The sequence below is a fragment of the Pinus tabuliformis genome, chromosome 1_2, assembly GCF_031772625.1.
Source record: "Pinus tabuliformis cultivar Carrire ecotype Pingquan chromosome 1_2, CPIR1, whole genome shotgun sequence".
Taxonomy (NCBI): Eukaryota; Viridiplantae; Streptophyta; class Pinopsida; order Pinales; family Pinaceae; genus Pinus; species Pinus tabuliformis.
In genome coordinates, this window is record NC_142298.1 from 932,323,311 (window position 1) to 932,335,391 (window position 12,081).

Genomic DNA, 12,081 nt, shown 5'->3' on the forward strand with positions numbered 1-12,081 from the left:
GCACGCCCGAAGGATTCGTACCGAAGTGATTTGTGATTTGATGACGTAACCTCGCATGTCGCGCGATCGCTAATTGCATCATCGCAAATCGCATGGATGTGGCATCGCAGCGATCGCAATATCGCAGATCGCAGAAATTTGGTGTTTACCAAAACTTGCCTGGCTCGTTTCTGCGATATGCGATCTAGCGATCGGCGCTATCGCAGATCGGCGAATCTTTAAGTTTTTCTTTATGAGCATTACTATTTTGCGATGCGATGTCATTATTAATACGAGGATGGTGCGCATAAAAAGGGAAATGAAGGTGTTTCCTATCCTTTTGCAAAGCGACCTTAAAGGTTTTCTCTTTTATCATAGACTTGGGCTTCAAATATCCAAGAGGGTTTTTCTAAGCGTATGATTGTGACTTCAAAAAGAAACTCTTGTTTTACCTAAAAATTAACTAAGGGTCCCCATTCATTCAGTATCATGGTTGATACTTAATTGAATAAGGGGGGGTGTTGCTGGCCACAACAGGTGCCCAGGACAGACAGTGAGGGTGAAAACCTCATGGAGGCGTCCCAATTGTCTCTCAAAAATAAAGAAGTGAAAAAAAAAAAAGATCCTTGGGTGAAAACCTCTTCGAGGCACCCAGGGCAGATAGTGGGGGTGAAAACCTCATGGAGGCACCCCAGCTGTCTCTCAAGAAAAAAGAAAAAGAGAAAAAAAGAGAAATAGGTCTAATCTCTGTAAAATTATTGCAGGTTGTAGTGAAATACATTGCAGGTAAAGAGGGGCGCACAAAACGAGGACAGGGGTCCGTACCATGCTACAGGACATCCTTACAGACACTCCCTCCATGGCCACTCGCTTTTTCCAGGATTTGATCACATTCGGGTCAAGATTCCACCTCCTACAGGAAGTTTTGGGCTTTCTACAAGAAGTTTTGGGCTTTCTACAGGAAGTTTTGGGTTTTCTATAGGAAGATCTGTATTTCTACAGGAAACATCCTATAGAGCCTTCAAGCGGGAAAAATTCAATTTTGGAAGGGAATTTGAAGCTTGGAGTTTGTTGGTTAGGCCTGCAGCCACCCCTCTATTCCATCCATCACCTGTTTTATCTCTTTCCACTGCCATTGCAACCACCTGGTTATGTGTTCCTGCAGTCATACAAAGAGCCCTGTTTTCCTCAGATTGAATTTTTTTTTCCAAGTGACAAATCAAGCACACAAAGGCTTGCACACTCTACCTGTCAAAGCTCCATCATGACTCTTCATCAGCGAATAAAACCTTGATCGTTTAGCCTGCATTCCAAGAGGAGAAGAAGCTACAGGATATCCTACAGGAATCCTGTAGCAGCGGATCTATCTGGAGCACATACTCTGGAGTCAGTGGTAGCTGAAATAAACACAGGGGACATGTAAAAAAGCTCCGCTTGGACGTGAACACATCCTTGACAGCTGAAACTAGACAGAACCTATGCATGCTGCGTTTACAACCAAAGGATCGGGTTCCAAAGTCGTGCATACAACATCAGCGAATGAAAGAATGGGTTCTAGCATCCGTGCACAAGGTAGCAGTAGGCGAAGCAGTGATTCCAGGTCCCGAAGTCTGAATAACGCATCCATAGCCATGCAGGTAGGTGTCTAACCTCACTCGTCAATTGAATAAACAATATTTCGAAAATTGCATGTATATGAAAATGGTTTGGATTGAACGAATTCGGTGGCCAGTCAACTGGCCACTCACAGCTAGTCACACAACTTTGTAGGATCCGAACATGGCCAGTTATGTTCAAACTTGCCAACGACAGTGGAGTGTCCATGTTATCACCAAAATAGGACCCTGATAGGCTGCTGATCAGACTATCTCAGTGTAACTGTTTCAAACCAATCTTTTGACTAAGGCTTAGCCTCCTTAGCCTGAGAGGGCTCTCTCAAAAGGTTATTGATTCTGATTAAAAATAAGAGGGCTAACTCTTGTGGAATAACAGTGACAAATATGAAGGTTGGACAAACATTGCAAAAGTTTCCATTGGGCCTATGGAGTCAATAAAACCTCAGCAAATAATGATACAGCCTTTACATAGAAGTCAGGGGATGTGGCATTTAAATGTTCAAAACACAACTCTTATAAAACCACAGTTCATGAATGTGTACAGGAAATCAGAGCAGCATAAGTGAATTCTGAGTGATTACACATCTATGCAACTGTAAAATAAATCAAGGATAAAGTAAAACCACACATCTTGAACATAGAAACACTTTATGAATCCTGAGAAGAAAAGCAGTTCTATTATATTACTGAACTCTGTCTTTCTACATAAGCCAAAACAGTACTCTGTTTTATAAAATATCCCACCCTCATTACATAGATGTTTCAGCTATATATAGAATTCTTATTCTACCTAATTCGAGATTCCTCCTCCAGCATGAGGGGAATTCGATAACTACTTTTGATGACACCTATCTGCTATGCAACTAACTATTAAATACAATAAATTTCTAACTGGAGTTTTAAAGAGTTCTAATTTGACTATGACTCTAACTCTATCTTCCATGCATAACGATTTCTCCTTGTTCTTTGACACCTGGTCCCTTTTTGATCTAGCTGAGCTGGGTGTTTAGTACTCCATATCGACCTTGAACGCTGAATCCTTTAACTGCTTAGTGGTGTTAGGAGATGTCCCTTGCTTCTCGGTTCCAGTTCTCCTCAAATTGTTCGAATATACAGCAGCATGTCTTCTAGTCTTTAATAACTCAAAAATATAGAACACTACCATGTTCCTGATGTGTTGGAGGCTTCATCGATGGACAAGTGTACAGGCCAAAGTTCTTTGTATGCAACTCATTTAATACCCTATGAACGGTGATAAAGTGGCTTTATAACAAAAATTTAAACTTGAGTTAAAATATTCCACCTTTTTTAAAGTACACCTGTCTTGATCTGAATGGTGATTGTAGCTCCATCTGATATCTTGCATATCCTTTAGGTGTCTCTCTTTCAAAATTCCCGCTCATGATACCAAACTGCCTGTCTTGCGCAAAAATCATCACCTACAGCAGTTTCGTAGCGTGCTACGAAACTGCTGAATCATTTGAAACAGCTTTCCTTTGACCCGAGACTTTTACCACCCAGACATTTGATTGCCAAAAACTCCCTTCGACTAACTGTGCCTTCAGATCTTCAATTTTCATTATCCCAAGCACCTCCAGCAGTATTCAAAAACAAGGCCATGAGAATACCAGAGACCGTTGCAAACATTAGCATTGAAGCAACAACTTTGGCACCAAGTAAAGGCTGATCTGTATACTGACCCAGAATCTTAAATGAGACACCAATTAAAACAGGAGATACAATTGCTAAAGCACCAGGCTTTATCATCTCCCGAAGTGAAGCAGTTGCTACTATTGCAACACAACGCGCATAACATGGCTTCTCTTGATTTGTCATTATGCCAGGTCGATCTATAAAGTGCCTTCGCATTTCCTTAACAACTTCCTGGGCAGTTCTACCAACTGCATAACATGCCCATGCACTGAATAGGAAAATAAGCATCGATCCCAATAGACTTCCAAGAAATACCTCTGGAATAGCTATATCAACTTGCGTAAATGGTTGATGAGCATAAGCTGATACTTCATATAGGCACTGAATAAAAAAAAAAAAAGAAACTAATGCAGCAGATCCAATTCCAAAGCCTTTGGTGGTTGCTTTTGTGGTGTTCCCGACTGCATCAAGAAGATCTGTAATTTCTCTTACACTTTCAGACTGTTGACTCATTTCCACAATTCCACCTGCATTATCAGCTATTGGCCCAAACATATCCATTGTCAAAATATATGCTGCAGTACTAAGCATTCCCATAGTAGCTACGGCTGTGCCAAAAAAGCCACCTGTTGGAGTTCCATCGGACTCAACTAGACCTGAAGTTCGTCCAAGCCAGAATGCGGAAATAATATCCATAGTGATAACAAGTACTGGGAGAGCAGTTGATTCCAAACTGTAATTTGACCTGAAGGGTTCACAATGTATACAGGTTGGCCCATGGACTGCAAAATTTTGTTATAGTGTTTAACCGCCACCCGTTCGAAGGAAGAACCGCTTGCCTCTCCTCTATTCTCAGCAGAACCCTCTTTACACCAAGGAGAGCCTCCCGGCTCTTCATGTTAGCCTAGAGTTGATCTTTCACTACCCTTTTTCTTCTTAAATCGAAGTCGGCTCTCTTGGCGGTGACCAAACAGGATCTCTGAGGAGAAAGCAATTGCGTCTCCGGAGGGGATTCGAACCGTCGACTTCTCTGAGCCCCATTTTCAGGTAAATGAAAGGCTGGGGTCTATTATGATGACGGTGGAGGTGGTGGCTGTATGTGTCGTCCAGCGATTTGGACATTTTTTGTCGCATGTGCTCATGGTTGTGGTGAAACTCTTAAAGAAAACATAAAGATTGGCGTGCCGACATGTCCTGAAGTCAAGAAAATGGTTCAAGAATTGTTTTCATTGGTGTTGAACCCAGGTCTTTATAATTCAAACTCCAGACTTGAATTGTGTGCTAATGCAACGCAAAGTTGCAAGCGGCAGGAAAGGATTCGAAACTGACACATTCTCCACCTTCTCCATCCAAATTTGGCTTGAAATATATCTCATTCTATATACGATTACCTCCAGGATTGGACCAAACGGAAATGTAATATATTTCTTGCTCTGCCTCTTAATGTTATTGATGAGCTGTTCAAATCATCTTGTTTACAGAATCCTGAGCACTTGGTCTCCTGCCTCAAGTTGTAGTAGGGTCTCACAGTCTTGAGATGAATAAATCCCAAATACAATGAACCTTCTCCAGTGCATCAATTTGTCATCAAACAATTGGAAGCCGCAAAGGAAACTCCCGTGACATTAATTTAATGGTACATTTATAATAGAGCGGAGATCCCAGCTAGGTAATTTCCCATAGATAGAAGCCTTTCTGATCCTTCAACATTTTGCACGGGAATATGTCTCGAATAAATGGATATAGGAATAGAGGCTTGATCCTCTTCATTTGTTGATGGACCAATTTGACTAGCAGTGCATGCCTTCCGAGGATAAGCGGTCGGATCTGATAGACGGAGTGTATAGGTTGACAACTGTTGATGGATATGACAGTTGTGAAATCATGGCTATGGATTCGAACAAATCCCCAATTTCGTAGCGCAGCCAGTGCAAAATATGAATTATGCGCTACGAAATCACTTAAAGCATGTTGCGCTGCGAAACTGCTGAAAAGAATTTATGTGCTTTACCATCAAACCAAATGTAAGACATTTGGCATTGAAATTTTGTCAGTGATAACAGTGGCTCCACTTGGGATAGTGTGCCCTTGTGGTACACTAAGAACCTGCAGTTCCAGTGCCTTATAAAATATATTTGACAAACATCTTCTTTAAGTTCCTTGGGGCATCACCTCGGGCTTAAGCTTGATGACTATAGGAAAAAGAAATCTACATCTACTAAAAAAAAAATGCTCAGTCAACCTTGAGCTTATTTGCTTTTACCTACCTACCTACCCTATCAATTCAAACTTCTTTCAGCTAAATCAATGTGAAATTTCCAATGTAGCCAATCATTTGTCTTATCTGATATTTGATTTCTTTGACTGCATCGGAGTTCAGAGCAAATATGATATTGTGATGACTGCTGCCATTGAAATGGCCTCTGATCTTCATAGAAAAACTGAAACACTGGAGAGTAAAACTCTTCCATGTAGTCAGCTATAGGATCCCAGAATACATGATCAGCTTGATGGTTCTTGTAACTTTCTGGTTGTGCAAACTGATCTTCAACAACAATGTACAGTTCCTCAATCGTGAAAGAGAAAGGAAGCAACACTCTCTCCTTGTGTTCTGCCATAGAAAGCTTCTGAAAATAATGATCATGATTATGAAAACTATATGCCTGAATTTGACCTTCTAAACCTTCAATGTCTTTCTCAATGTCTTTAGCAACTTCATCCAAAAATTCCATCTTATCCTCTGCCTTACACTCAAATGATTTTAAATACGAGGACAAGGACAAAGAAAAATTTTCATCTGTTTCTCCATTACTATGATCATTATTCCATTGTTTGAAACCTTGAATTGAAGGAGATTTTGTTACCAACTCTGATCTATCTATCCATTCCTCCAAAAACATAAACCAAAAGTCTTCAAATGACTTAATGGATTTGGCAGGAAAGCTTTCAATCCACTGTTTACATTTCCCTTGAAATGAATCATAGAACAACATAATGCAAACATCTTCATGCTTAACCCTAAGAAGCTCTGTAAAATCACAAAAATCTGATATATGCTTCAAAGTTAAACTCAGATCTTCTCCATTGAATTTTGGACCATTCCTTAGAAAATATGCATCCTTGGGAAAATGATTTGGGAAACCATGAATTCCTGAAAAATCTATGCATGCATACCTTGAAATAAGAATGGTAGCATCTGGGTCCTTCATAACTCCAGTGGAATCACCATGAATCTATGAATTTCGAATTCTTCAACAATGGAGTCACCAAGGTAGATTTGCAGCCTCAAAAACCTTCTGAGCTCCTGCTACCTTCAGAAGTTCAGCTTCATAATTTCGGGAATGAGTAATCTTCAGGCTCCCGGCAGACACACCAAAATGTTATCACCAAAATAGGACCCTGATAGGCTGTTGATCAGACTATCTCAGTGTAACTGTTTCAAACCAATCTTTTGACTAAGGCTTAGCCTCCTTAGCCTGAGAGGGCTCTCTCAAAAGGTTATTGATTCTGATTAAAAATAAGAGGGCTAACTCTTGTGGAATAACGGTGACAAATATGAAGGTTGGACAAACATTACAAAAGTTTCCATTGGGCCTATGGAGTCAATAAAACCTCAGCAAATAATGATACAACCTTTACATAGAAGTCAGGGCATGTGGCATTTAAATGTTCAAAACACAACTCTTATAAAACCACAGTTCATGAATGTGTACAGGAAATCAGAGTAGCATAAGTGAATTCTGAGTGATTACACATCTATGCAACTGTAAAATAAATCAAGGATAAAGTAAAACCACACATCTTGAACATAGAAACACTTTATGAATCCTGAGAAGAAAAGCAGTTCTATTATATTACTGAACTCTGTCTTTCTACATAAGCCAAAACAGTACTCTGTTTTATAAAATATCCCACCCTCATTACATAGATGTTTCAGCTATATATAGAATTCTTATTCTACCTAATTCGAGATTCCTCCTCCAGCATGAGGGGAATTCGATAACTACTTTTGATGACACCTATCTGCTATGAAACTAACTATTAAATACAATAAATTGCTAACTGGAGTTTTAAAGAGTTCTAATTTGACTATGACTCTAACTCTATCTTCCATGCATAACGATTTCTCCTTGTTCTTTGACACCTGGTCCCTTTTTGATCTGGCTGAGCTGGGTGTTTAATACTCCATATCGACCTTGAACGCTGAATCCTTTAACTGCTTAGTGGTGTTAGGAGATGTCCCTTGCTTCTCGGTTCCAGTTCTCCTCAAATTGTTCGAATATACAGCAGCATGTCTTCTAGCCTTTAATAACCCAAAAATATAGAACACTACCATGTTCCTGATGTGTTGGAGGCTTCATCGATGGACAAGTGTGCAGGCCAAAGTTCCTTGTATGCAACTCATTTAATACCCTATGAACGGTGATAAAGTGGCTTTATAACAAAAATTTAAACTTGAGTTAAAATATTCCACCTTTTTTAAAGTACACCTGTCTTGATCTGAATGGTGATTGTAGCTCCATCTGATATCTTGCATATCCTTTAGGTGTCTCTCTTTCAAAATTCCTGCTCATAATACCAAACTGCCTGTCTTGCGCAAAAATCATCACCTACAGCAGTTTCGTAGCGCGCTACGAAACTACTGAATCATTTGAAACAGCTTTCCTTTGACCCGAGACTTTTACCACCCAGACATTTGATTGCCAAAAACTCCCTTCGACTAACTGTGCCTTCAGATCTTCAATTTTCATTATCCCAAGCACCTCCAGTAGTATTCAAAAACAAGGCCATGAGAATACCAGAGACCGTTGCAAACATTAGCATTTAAGCAACAACTTTGGCACCAAGTAAAGGCTGATCTGTATACTGACCCAGAATCTTAAATGAGACACCAATTAAAACAGGAGATACAACTGCTAAAGCACTAGGCTTTATCATCTCCTGAAGTGAAGCAGTTGCTACTATTGCAACACAACGCGCATAACCTGGCTTCTCTTGATTTGTCATTATGCCAGGTCGATCTATAAAGTGCCTCCGCATTTCCTTAACAACTTCCTGGGCAGTTCGACCAACTGCATAACATGCCCATGCACTGAATAGGAAAATAAGCATCGATCCCAATAGACCTCCAAGAAATACCTCTGGAATAGCTATATCAACCTGCGTAAATGGTTGATGAGCATAAGCTGATACTTCATATAGGCACTGAATAAAAGAAAAGAAACTAATGCAGCAGATCCAATTGCAAAGCCTTTGGTGGTTGCTTTTGTGGTGTTCCCGACTGCATCAAGAAGATCTGTAATTTCTCTTACACTTTCAGGCTGTTGACTCATTTCCACAATTCCACTTGCATTATCAGCTATTGGCCCAAACATATCCATTGTCAAAATATATGCTGCAGTACTAAGCATTCCCATAGTAGCTACGGCTGTGCCAAAAAAGCCACCTGTTGGAGTTCCATCGGACTCAACTAGACCTGAAGTTCGTCCAAGCCAGAATGTGGAAATAATATCCACAGTGATAACAAGTACTAGGAGAGCAGTTGATTCCAAACCGTAATTTGACCTGAAGGGTTCACAATGTATACAGGTTGGCCCATGGACTGCAAAATTTTGTTATAGTGTTTAACCACCACCCGTTCGAAGGAAGAACCGCTTGCCTCTCCTCTATTCTCAGTAGAACCCTCTTTACACCGAGAGCCTCCCGGCTCTTCATGTTAGCCTAGAGTTGATCTTTCACTACCCTTTTTCTTCTTAAATCGAAGTCGGCTCTCTTGGCAGCGACCAAACAGGACCTCTGAGGAGAAAGCAATTGCGCCTCCGGAGGGGATTCGAACCATCGACTTCTCTAAGCCCCATTTTTAGGTAAATGAAAGGCTGGGATCTATTATGATGACGGTGGAGGTGGTGGTTGTATGTGTCGTCCAACAATTTGGACATTTTTTGTCGCATGTGCTCATGGTTGTGGTGAAACTCTTAAAGAAAACATAAAGATTGGCGTGCCGACATGTCCTGAAGTCAAGAAAATGGTTCAAGAATTGTTTTCATTGGTGTTGAACCCAGGTCTTTATAATTCAAACTCCAGACTTGAATTGTGTGCTAATGCAACGCAAAGTTGCAAGCGGCAGGAAAGGATTCGAAACCGACACATTCTCCACCTTCTCCATCCAAATTTGGCTTGAAATATATCTCATTCTATATACGATTACCTCCAGGATTGGACCAAACGGAATTGTAATATATTTCCTGCTCTGCCTCTTAATGTTATTGATGAGCTGTTCAAATCATCTTGTTTACAGAATCCTGAGCACTTGGTCTCCTGCCTCAAGTTGTAGTAGGGTCTCACAGTCTTGAGATGAATAAATCCCAAATACAATGAACCTTCTCCAGTGCATCAATTTGTCATCAAACAATTGGAAGCCGCAAAGGAAACTCCCATGACATTAATTTAATGGTACATTTATAATAGAGCGGAGATCCCAGCTAGGTAATTTCCCATAGATAGAAGCCTTTCTGATCCTTCAACATTTTGCACGGGAATATGTCTTGAATAAATGGATATAGGAACAGAGGCTTGATCCTCTTCATTTGTTGATGGACCAATTTGACTAGCAGTGCCTGCCTTCCGAGGATAAGCAGTCGGATCTGATAGACAGAGTGTATAGGCTGACAACTGTTGATGGATATGACAGTTGTGAAATCATGGCTATGGATTCGAACAAATCCCCAATTTCGTAGCGCAGCCAGTGCAAAATATGAATTATGCGCTACGAAATCACTTAAAGCATGTTGCGCTGCGAAACTGCTGAAAAGGATTTATGTGCTTTACCATCAAACCAAATGTAAGACATTTGGCATTGAAATTTTGTCAGTGATAACAGTCCAGTTGGGGAAAATCAGCGGACTGGCAGTGGTGGCGGCGGTTAATGGCAGAGGGGAGATAATGGCAGCTAGGGACACGCAGGGAAATGATGAACATGATGTTAGCTAACAGATCGGCCCGAACACCTCACCCCCTCGCCACGAATTGTGCTGTAATTCAAAAATGCTTGGTTGAAGACTCGCATTACCCGCTGATCATTTGCACTTGCAACTGTTCTCAGCGAAGTACGCGTCCTCTGCCTCCACAGTCTGTTAACCCGAGCTTTTCGTCCCGTTTCAAAATTCTCCCACGTACCAAGCCTATTTAGAAGCGCAGTGACATCCTACAGAAGCCGACCGAGCGTTCTATAGGAAGAAATTCTATAGGAAGCACGGCATAGCCTCCCGGAGCAGAGAAACTTGGACTTCCTGTGTCGAATGTGGAGTCTTGAGAGAGGTATGCTCGAAACCACTCTTCCCTGCATCGTATATTTCGAAAGGTGGTGAATTGAACTGTCTGGAGTAGGAGAATTAGAGACAAGTCTGCCTGTGGGTCAAGAATAGTAGTTTTCTTGTGTGTTACACGGAATTTTTCAATTGGTTCTGCGTCAAATTCTCCTCCATAGTTCCTATTAAGAAATTCCTCCTCTAGAAACGATAAACCACTGTGAGGGGTAACTTGTGCATGAAGAATGTGAATTTTACGTGTTTGTATGCATGTTGGGGATGAAAATTGAGCTTTGCACTCTGTCTGTGGAATCCTAATTCCCCTTTTGACAGTCAAGTTTTGGGCAGCAAAAGCATTAGAACCAGGGAATTGGTGCAAAAGTGAAATACAAACACCTGAGAGATCCTGTCCTGAGGATCAAAAGAGGAAACCATAAAATAGCAGTCCCTTTCTACTTGGAGCATTGAAACAGGGCACTCTCACCATGCCAGGAGGGTTTATTAGGAAGGAACCCTTGGATTCCAGAAAATTGCGTGAAACTCTCGAGGTGGTGAGCCTATTCACCCGTGCCAATTGGATGAAATTTTGTGACAGAATTCAGGGGCATGACGATGAAATAACAGAGGAATTCTTGATGTCCCTGCATCCTAAATCAAAGACACTGGCCACTGCAAATTTCAGAGGGTTGACCCTAAAGCTTACCCCACAACTCATTAGTCGAGTTACTGATCTGCTAGTGGGGATACCCTGGAGCAAAGAGGAGAGGGCAATGGGCCAAAAAGCCAAGAAAGAATTCTTCCTACCAGAGGAATAGTTTTCAGAAGATAAGAACATGGTCCGGAGAGCCAGCTTGCATCCTTTTTGGAGGGAGGTCAGTCTTCAGATCATGAAATACATTACCTGTGAGAGGCGGTTCAGTATTGTTTACGGCTATCACTTCCGATTGCTGAGCGAACTCGGACATGGGATGGATTTACTTCCAGAACAAAAGTTAAGCATCCCCTATTTCCTCCTACAATCACTAATTTAGTGTGGCACAAAATTGAAGGAAGGGACCCCGGATCAGCTAGCCCATCATGGGCTTATCAAGCTTCTAGTGGAAGATGCCCTCCATACCTACACTGTCCCTCTCTCTTGGGAGATTTTCCACAACATGTCCAAGGATGATGATATTCGAATTCTGGCCGAGGAACTCACTTCATCCAGCAGTGAAGAAAGGGAACACATTGAGGCAGAAGAGAAAGCCAGTGGAAAAGAAACACAGGACAGACCACCACAGAGAGAACAAGAAGAGAAACAAGGAAAAGGCCAAGTTGCAAAGCCTAAAACTGTGGGAGGAACAATGGCACAAACACCCAGGGAGAAGAGATTGCAGAGTAGGGCAGAGAGGACTGAAAAATTCCAAACAAGTGAGGACACAACCAAGGCAACCACACCAAAATTAAAAGGAAAGACACCCCCAGCCAAGCAGACCGAAACAGTGAAGACAGTCTCTATAGGAAGCCAGAAAACAATTTCTACAGGA

At 41.3% G+C, this 12,081-nt stretch overlaps 1 pseudogene; it reads right to left on the reverse strand.

Moving 5' to 3' along the window:
- Positions 1 to 3,164: 3,164 nt before the first annotated feature.
- LOC149209007 (pyrophosphate-energized membrane proton pump 2 pseudogene) lies at positions 3,165 to 3,944 on the reverse strand (annotated as a pseudogene).
- Positions 3,945 to 12,081: the final 8,137 nt, after the last annotated feature.